Source organism: Microtus ochrogaster, chromosome 17 (genome assembly GCF_000317375.1).
Source record: "Microtus ochrogaster isolate Prairie Vole_2 chromosome 17, MicOch1.0, whole genome shotgun sequence".
NCBI lineage: Eukaryota > Metazoa > Chordata > Mammalia > Rodentia > Cricetidae > Microtus > Microtus ochrogaster.
The window spans coordinates 17655009-17664887 of NC_022019.1; positions in this window are offsets into that span (position 1 = coordinate 17655009).

Here is a 9879-nt window from a genome sequence, read left to right on the forward strand (position 1 = left end):
TTTCCCTTTCTGCTCTTGGAAATGCATGTTCACCCACTCCTCAAGTCAGCTGAGTAATAAATTGAATAAACTGTAGAAAGAAATACTTAGTGTTGAGACATAACCTTATCTGCCTTCACATTGCCTACTCCCACACCCACACACCATACAAATGACTGTTTCCTTTTTTTATATGTGTTATGATTTATCCTTTGTAAAACACAGGGCATTTGGAGAACGAGGAAGGAAAATTTGTGAATGCATTTTTCTAATTGTAAACTATCTTAGAACTCATCGCAGATCAGAATTTGCTCTATAAGCAATACTTATTATGATGATAGTAAATGAGGCAGTAGATAAATATCTCTTCCTACTGCTTATTCTTCAGAAGGAGTATTTGCTCATCTTGCAAAATCCTGCTAGCATTACCAGGTCTATCTACTGAGTGCTGACCTATGGCATTGATGCCCCTTGAAAAATGACCTGTCTCAGCAGATCCTTGTCTCTTGCAAATTCCGGGATGGAGTCTCCTATTCTTGCAGCTCTGGGGAATGGTTGCAGTCTAGTTCGCCCCCCCCCCCACTCTATTCTCTACTCAATCCATCCATCAATGGGCAAATGCTTATTGAACACTCATTCCTGCTGAAGTATCTCCAACTCCCACATCTAGGGCGGACCTTGGAGAACATGGGAAAGCAGAAAGCTAATGTATATTTCAGCCTCTGAAAAGGAGTAATCTGGTTAGCTTTGAAAGTAACTGATGCAAAAGGACACTGATGTGCTGACCTACCGCCCCTTTGTCCAACCCCGTGAAAGTTCGTCACTAGCAGAGTTCTTTGTACCAAGTCACACATTCTAGTTTTTCGTTGAATAGGGGTCCTTTCCCTGTTCTCCAACTATTCTGAAGGTGTGTACCACTTCCTAATTAAATGGAAAGTTTCTTGAAGACAAAACTGTGTGGTACAACTCCCTGCTAAGTATCATGCATTGCCCATCAATACATACGCATACAGTTTTCTCTTTGTTTCAGACCCAGAGAAAAGCCAAACAGTCTTTCAAATCTAGATATGGCTTTGCGGCTTTGTGTGACTCCCTTTATTCTGATTTAAAAGCTGTCCTTTACAAAATGAGGAGGATAAGAGTAGATAAGTCCCAGGTTGCTCTGAATTCTGAAGCTTTAAGTTTCTGCTGGGTTTGCCACTGACATACTATTTACCACTTCAAACCCAATGACAGGTTTTATTGTGTATCAACCTTTGCACTAATTCCTATCCAATTCACACTTAACAACAGTCTTCCTGCCACCAGAAGCCATGACCCAGTGGGTATGTGCTGAGCCGTGCCACTGTGACAACCCCCAAGCCTTCTCCAGAGCAACACATCAGCTGTTTTTTCCTGAATCCGAAACACATTACTCTGGCCAATTCTGCTTTTCCTTCTCCCCCTTCTTCATTGCTCAATAAATCCTCCAGTCCAATTCCACCACTAAAGAACAGGATTGATTTCAAACACTAACGTCTGTGGAAGTGACTCAGCAGGAGCTCACTTTCCATGGGATTTGTCTATTGAAAGCAGACCTTTAGAAACTGTCAGTAATGGAGAGTCGACAAAGGTTTCACAATACACAAATCATCCCTAATATTCGGCACATCCAGAGACTGTCAGCCCAAAGTTCAAAACCTGGGAAGAGACACAACAGGCACCTAACAGAACAACACGCCTAAGTAGGTAGGAGTATATTGAGAAGATATTTTACCAGTTGACATTCAGAAAAATGCAATGGAATCATGAAGTCTGCCAATGGGTGGGACTAGAAAATATTATACAGAGTGAATTGATGCAGTCCTAGGAGGACAAAACCTGCCTCTTCTCTCTGATTTGTGGACCCTTGCTTGGAATCATTAGGTGTCAGCATATAACCTGAACTAACCACAGAAACGCAGGAAACTAAACTGGGACCGTGGCCAGGGGAGCTTTGGAGAGGCGGATAATAAAACACAGGGAATAGGAAGTGGGAAATAAGAAGTGGGGATGGTAAATAGGGCATTTGGAACTCAGAACCTGGAGGAAAGGCCCTGTTGCTGAAGATACCACATACTTCAGACTTTGAAGAGGAATGGAGCTGAAGCTGACCTGGAAGCAACCTGCCTGAGGACTAGATCCCATAGCATCAGAAGATGCCATGCAAACTGACAGAAGAGGAAAGAATTTAATAATCCTACTCATCTATAAGACCTATGAGCCACAACTGTTGTGACCAACACAGCAAGATACCCCTAAGGGTTTAATAATGGCACTTATGACTTGAGAATAACCCAAAGCCATCTAATTGGAACTTAGGATCAGTTCAGAAGGGAATTCATGCCTTATACTAGAATTTCAACCAACAACCCACAGCTTATGAGCTCATGGATCTCAGAGGAGAATCTATGACCCACCCTTTCCTAACCAATAGAATTCCTAACTGCATTTAAAATATTCATCCTTATATTATACTCACAGATAAGAGTAGTATTTGCCCCTCATCCAAAAAAAGAAAACCCTCTCTCTGAAATAGACTAAAACCATTACAGAAATCCACAACTTTTCAAAAACAAAGCAAACCAAAAACAAACAGACAAAACTCTGTGGAGTGCCCAGCCCTCCATACAAATGACACTACCCTCATCCCTAAAGTTCAGGGAGCCTTGTAAAATTGCAAAAGCCAGAGGACAGGGATGTCTACTGTGAGGTTGAATTTTTTTATGTTTGACAGGAGAGCTGCACCCGTGGTCATCTAAACAGGACCTGAATAATAACACCGATTAGCATGCCCATGTAGATGAGGGACTCTCACAAGGTCCCGTTCCTGTCAAGAGCTAAGAGCAATTGATGACTGCTAAAAAAAGGGACAATCAGTCCTCCCCAGGGACAAGCTCCCTGATAGATTCTCCAGTCCCTATCAGTAGGCCCTAACACATATACATACAAGCAATGCTAAAGGAACCCAGCAGGATTTATTTATCTTTCTCTATCTCTGTATGTGTGTGTGTGTGCACATGAAAAAGCAATAATTAAAAGAATGTTTATGAATTTGAAAGGGGGTGGGGAAACGCATGAGAAGCTGGAGGGGTGGAAGTGATATAAATATAGTACTCACACATGAAATTTACAAAACTAAACTTAAGGAGAAAACACAAAGTAGATTCACAAAGAGCCAGCGCTTCATAGTAGTGACTTCCACAGTAGTGACGCAGTAATGACTCTAACTAAAATGTTAGGGATTACCATATTAATTAAGCATTGACAAAAGCGAGGAATAAATGAAATCCGTACAGACAGTGGGAAATGGTAAATGATATAAACGCTTTGGAAAGCAATTTTCAGTTTTTGTAAATGTACACATAGCCAACCTATTAACTTCACTCTATTTTTTTTTTTTTACATTTACTTTTCTCTACTTTCATATACTTATGTAAGAGACGAGAAGCAAATTGATCAAAGGAAATGCTTGGGATGACCATATTTCAGTCAGTAATCTGCGTCTCTTGCAAATCTGAAGACCTGAGCCCATTCTCAGAATTACTGTAAAAACAAAAGTAGCCGACCATGACGGCACATGCTTGGCGGTCTCATGGGACTCCCTAGCCAGCCAATCTAGACTACTTGATACATTCCAGGCTGGTGAGGGCCACTAAAAGCCTACAGATCACACATACAGATAAACACACACAGAGATTTAGACACAAAAGTTTACTAACTTTATTCATATTATATTCAAATGAGAAACAACCCGAAAAGTTGTCAGGAAAGAGGGGCAAATGTGGATCATGCACACATTGCAAAGGAGTCAGCTACACAAACACAAGAATAACATAGGGGGACTCAGAAACAACACATAAAATTATGTCATCAAGACCTAAGATGTGTGCAGTGTGATGAAACCTTTATGAAATTCTGAAATAGTGGATCTGTAATGATATTTCATTTGTATTGTAATACATAAAACTTGCCTGAAGATCAGAGAGTAAAACAGCCCCACTGGTCAGCCTTATAGACCAGGCAGTGGTGGCACACACCTTTAATCCCACTAATCCCACTAGTTAGTCATAGAGCCTGGGTGATAGTGGTAAACACCTTTAATCCCACCAATAGACAGGAATATAAAACTGGAGGAGACATCTCTTAGCTCAGTCTCATTCTGTGGATTTCTGGAGGCAGGGTCATTGTTTTGGTCTGAGGTAGAGGTAAGAAACACTGGCTGGCTGCTTTGATTTTTCTGATCTTCAGGTTGAACCCCAATGGGTCTTTATTATTATTTGTGCTATACAAACCTGACCCATGGTGATGGGACTCAGATCAGAGGCCATTCCACCTGCAAAGGAAACAAATATTTGATTGGCTGAAATGTGTTCTATCTTGGTAGGTGCTGTGCTTACTGGGAAGTATATATTCATCAGAAAATTAATCAAACTGTGTTTCTAAAATAAACATTGGATTTATGTAAATGGTATCTCGAAAATTTGAATTATAAAAAAGCAATCATAAATATATGAGAATTATAATATATGCTCACCACAATGAGGAAAGTTCAATGTATTGCCATTAAGGATTAATATGGGTGTTCAACAAGCCAGGTCTTTCCCAGAACTGGTGAAATTAAATCAGAGAAATGCACTTGAGAATGCAAACCATTTGTCATTATGCCATGAAACTGACCATATACCTACACTATGGCTCAGCAGTCCTAATTCTTGGTTCAAATATGCCTATCAGAGACATGTGTATGTATACCAGAAACATACAAAAGTACTTACAGTGACATTACTCATTATGGTAATCATAAATGATCTAACGTCCATCACTAGTATAGTGGATAGATGCTGCACACCGTGCCCCCGTGTCTGCGCTCCGTGTGCTGGCACCCAGCTCGTGAGCTTCGGGCAAGGGGCTGGAGGTTAAAATACACAAACACACACAGACAGAGAGACAGCGACACGGATCATCCTTGAATTTCCCAAGAATACCCCCTTTATTGTGTTCAGGGGCAGATTATATAGAGATAGCCATGCCCCAACCAAACCCACCAGAAACCACTCTCCTGCCATCAGGAACTCCTGAAGGTCTCGTGCTCAGAGCAGCTGTAGGCACTCAGATCAGGGGAATTCAGGATCTGGGGTCTCACTGCTCCCAACAGATAGAGTGTGGTATAATTTTGTAATGAAATACTATCATGATGAGAAGAAATGATGAACATTTAAAACATAGCATGGACAGAATGAAATCCAAACAAGGGAATGTAATAAACAGATGTGGTAGTGAGGCTCTCTGGAACGGAAGTGCTGTGGCCTTGGGGAGGGAGTAGAAGGTGCTTATGCAATGCTGGAATGTGTTCATTGTGTAAATCTTTTGGTAATTCATCAAGGTGCTCATTCATCATGCATTCTTACTTGTAATTATCACTGATGTTATATGTCATATTACATTTATTTTCAATAAAGGAAATTCCAGGTGCATGTGCAAGAGCGCCTTGTAGGAAGAGACAGTGAATCTCAAGAAATGCAGAGATGATGGAGGATTTGGGGGATGAAGGGAGACACATGGGAAGAGAAGTATTATCTTTCTTCTTCAAGATTCACTGAATCCCAACTAGTAGGCAAATGTCAAAATAACCTGTACCCCTGTCCAAACCTGTCCTTATTGCCTTCCTGCTTGAGCCACAAAGACACTCCTCTGCACAACTTCAGGGGTCTTCTGCTGTCATAACAGGATCCCTAGAGTCCGCATGCCCCCATTTACATGGAGGTGTTGCCCTGAAATCCATTAGTCTCGTGTGGCTATTTTTGCTTGATGAATTACCACAAGGCATTTTTTTACTTTCAACAGAGATTTGCATGATTAGGCCTTGCAATCACTCTGTTTTCTTCTTCTGGCTGAAGCTTAGGGTTTGGCAGATAGCTGTGATTTGCTCCTTACCCACTCAGAGTCTTGGTTTCGGAGCTCAGATAGAAGGCCACCACCTGTTTGGGTTCTCACCTCAAAATTGTGATCCCTTTGGGTGTTTTAACAGATCAGCCCCTTCCATGCTCAGCCTGGAGTCCTCTGGATTACCAGCCTTGCAGTGAGGGCAGCTCCATGGGTCTTAGTATTATCATTTTTATTTTAGAGGTCCCAGAGAGCTACTGCTCTTGCTCAATACTACATCACCTTTCTTAATTTTAATTTTTGTTTATTCTTCTCTCATACAATACACCCTGACTGCAATTCCCCTCCCTCTGTTCCTCCCAGTCCCTTCCCACCTTCCCTATTCCCCAGACACACCCCTGCCCCAGAAAAGAGCAAGCTTCCCAGGGACATAAACAAACACAACATGACAAGATATAATAAGACCAGGCACAAACCCTCACATCTAGACTGCATGAGGCAACCCAGTAGGAGGAAAAGGGTCCAAAAGCAGGCAGAAGAATCAGAAATAGCCCACTCCTATTGCCAGGAATATCAATCTAATAATCATAACATACGTGCAGAGGACCTAGTGCAGAGCCATGCAGGGTCCCTGGTTGCGGTTACAGCCTCTGTGAACCACCATGAGTGCTCTTCAACCTTCCTGGCTCACACAATTCCTCCTCACCCACTTTCCTGTGTTCCCAGAGCTCCGAGGTGAGAGACCCGATAAAGACCTCCAAGTTAGACTCTCTGTCTCTTTGCCTAATGTTTGTCTGTGGGTCTCTGATCCATTCTCATCAGCTGCTTGAGGCAGCCTGATGCCAACTGGACTAGGCACTCATCTGTGGATATTGCAAAACATCATTAGAAATCACTTCATTGATTTTTCCCCAGTTGTATTTGGTCCTACCTTACGTTTCCAGTCCCTGGTCATTCAGGCAGTGTCATGCATGGGCTTCCTCTCATGGTATGGGACTCAATTAGACCACTCCCATAAGTCCTGATTTACCAATGATATGCTGGGGGCAATATTCCATCTCTTAAACCTCTTTAAGTATTCAACAGTCATTGAATTAATGAATGGGAGGATGGATGGAACAAGGTGGTTTTAAGAAGCAATGACCTTGAGAAGGGCCTTTCTGAAGACTGGAAAGGCTTTTGTCTATCCTGAGGTGGCCTCTGTCATATGTCACTGTCTTGCTGATTTTACGTCCCCAAGATGCTGTGATGGTTTGAGTGGAAAATCCCACCCATAGGCCCATGTACTTAGTGGTCCCCAGCTGGTGGTGCTGTTTATGGAAGTCATGGAGCCTTCAGGAGGCAGAATCTTGCTAGGAGATGTATGTCACTGTGGTCAGACATTGAGATTTTGTAACTTGGTTCCATTTCCTAGTCCCTCTCTCGGTTTTCTTTATGTGGATGACATGTGATCAGCTAGACTCCTGGTCCTGACACCATGCTTTCCTTGTCCACTGCCATACCTTCCCGCCCTGATGGACTCCCTTTCTCTGGAGCTACAAGCTAAAATGAACCAAACCCTTCCACCCCTAAGTTGCTTTGGATTGTGGTATTTTATCACAAGAGAAGAGAAAACAGAGGCGTTACTGGGACAGAGAGGTTGGCTTTCCAGAACTAGAAAAATAAGGTTTAGACCAGCCTTGTCCTGATTATCTCCATGCTGTGAAAAGTGTGATGCCCTGGACTCAGGAGTCACAGGCAACAGCAAAAGGCTGTGGGCCATGTCATGTTCTGTGTTTGGCTTCAGTATCATCCATACAAGTGCATTAATGCTGTTTCAAGACACCATATTTTCTCAGCTACAGCCCCTCCTTCACCACAATTAAATTAATACTTGCCAGGTGCTCTTGAGTTTATAAATCTCTGCAAGATGATGTAACAGACTGGTTGATGGGGAATAGGCGATATTTTTAGATCCCCCCTTTCCTTTTCTCCAAGAACAGCCCTAGTACTACAGTAATGCACCATTTGATATTTTAGCATTTCAGATATTTTACAGTAAATTACTCCAGTTTATGGCACTTTGCTTCCTTATATAATTGTTATAAATAACCTTCAAATGACATAAAAGCTATAAACATTGTAAAACTGAAGAGTAAATTATAGACATTCCAGTGCGTGTACACAGGAACTCAGCCACGTTAAGGGGAGTGAGGAAGGTAAGTTTGTTTGTTCTTTCCCTCCATAACCATCCATCTCATATTTCCACAATAAATAATCTGCAGTAAATAAATGCCAAGGAACAGAGGAAACATCATGTATTTTCCTGAAAGCCTGGAATTGACCTCCTTATGGGGGCTGGCTCGCCAGCCTGCAAGCTAGAAACTCCCACTCAGGGAGTTAAAGCTTAAGGATGCTTAATGGTGTCAACAGAGCAAAGGAAGGAAGGAGGGCTACCAAAAGAGGGGTCTGCACCTGAAAGAGGGAGTCCGCAAATAGTCTAAACTGTGCTCCCCAGGGTGACCTGAAGGTATTCACAAGGTCTCCCAGAGCTTCAGACATGCCCATACATCATCATCAAGATAATAGCTACTGTTTATTGAGTACCTACCTCTCTATGTCATGCCAGGCACTTTATGAACACTTTCCCATTGAATTCTTTACCACAAGTAAGATTAGCTGGCAAGAGAGGGAATGAAGAGATAGGACTTTAATGGAGAGAAGGACCTTTCTGTCTGCCCTCACTGTTATAAATGTTGCAAAATGGTCTTATACCTGTGTGTCTGTATCTATTCAAAGTGTTAGCCCTTTGTAGGGTTCTCTAGAGTAATGGAACTTAGATAATGAATATATATATATATATATATTACATATGTAAAGTTGATTTATTGGAATGGCTTATAGGTTGCAGTCTAGATAATCCAACAATGGATGCCTATGAACAGAAGGTCCAAGAATCTAACAGTTGTTCAGTTCAAGAGGCTGGATATCTTAACTAGTCCTCAGTATATGCTGGAACCCCAAAAGTAGACATTAATGCCAGTGAAGGAATAGAATTACTGACAAGGTAAGAGCAAGCAGGTAAAGGGCAAAAGCTTTCTTCTCTCATGTCATTAAATAGATTTTCAGCAGAAGACATGGCCCAAATTAGAGGTTGGCCTTGCCTCTTCAAAAGGTCTTAGTTAAAGATGTTCCTTCCCAGTGAAAAAATACAATTAGAAATGAGTCTCCTCAGTTTGAATTAAGCAAAACTTCCTCATCAATGCACTTCTACAGTTTTGGGGGTTTTAGTTCATTCCAGATGTAGTCAAATTGACAACCAAAACTTGTCTAAATCTTTAAGAGTACCCATTGAAACTTTGATTAGATTTTGGATAAGCTTGGTTTGGCTTGTTTTTCCTGTTTGGAGACTCAGAAAATGAGAGAAGTTCATGCTTCTCTCAAACTTTGGGATCTCAGCTTCTGTCTCCATATTGCATGTAAGAGCTTTAGGGCTGGAGTTCAAGGGGCATGGTTAGGTGATTCATTGAAGATGGAGAAACTTGACGAGAAAAAGATGACCCCACTATCTAGTACAGTAGAAGATGGGGATCTTTCTCTCTGCTATATTCACTTCAGGAACAGCCAGCAGGTACATCTCCTATGCAAATTCACCTCCAAACTCACCCCTTGTGCTCAGGAGGTCTTGGGTGTAGATGGAAGTTTCTGTACTGCCAGGTCCCACAGCCATTCAGTCCCAAAGAAACAGAGACTTGTGTTAATCATAGACTGTTTGGCCTGTTGTTCAGGCTTAGTATTAACTAGCTCTTATAACTTCAATTAACCCATAATTTTTGTCTATATTTAGCCATGTGGCTTCGTAATTTTTCTCAATAAGGCATTATCATCTCTGCCTTCCCTCTTTCCAGAATTCTTCTATTCTGGTTGTTCCATCTATATTTCCTGCCTAGCTACTGGCCTATCAGTGTTTTATTAAACCAACATGAGTGCCAAATCTTTACAGTGTGCAAGGACATT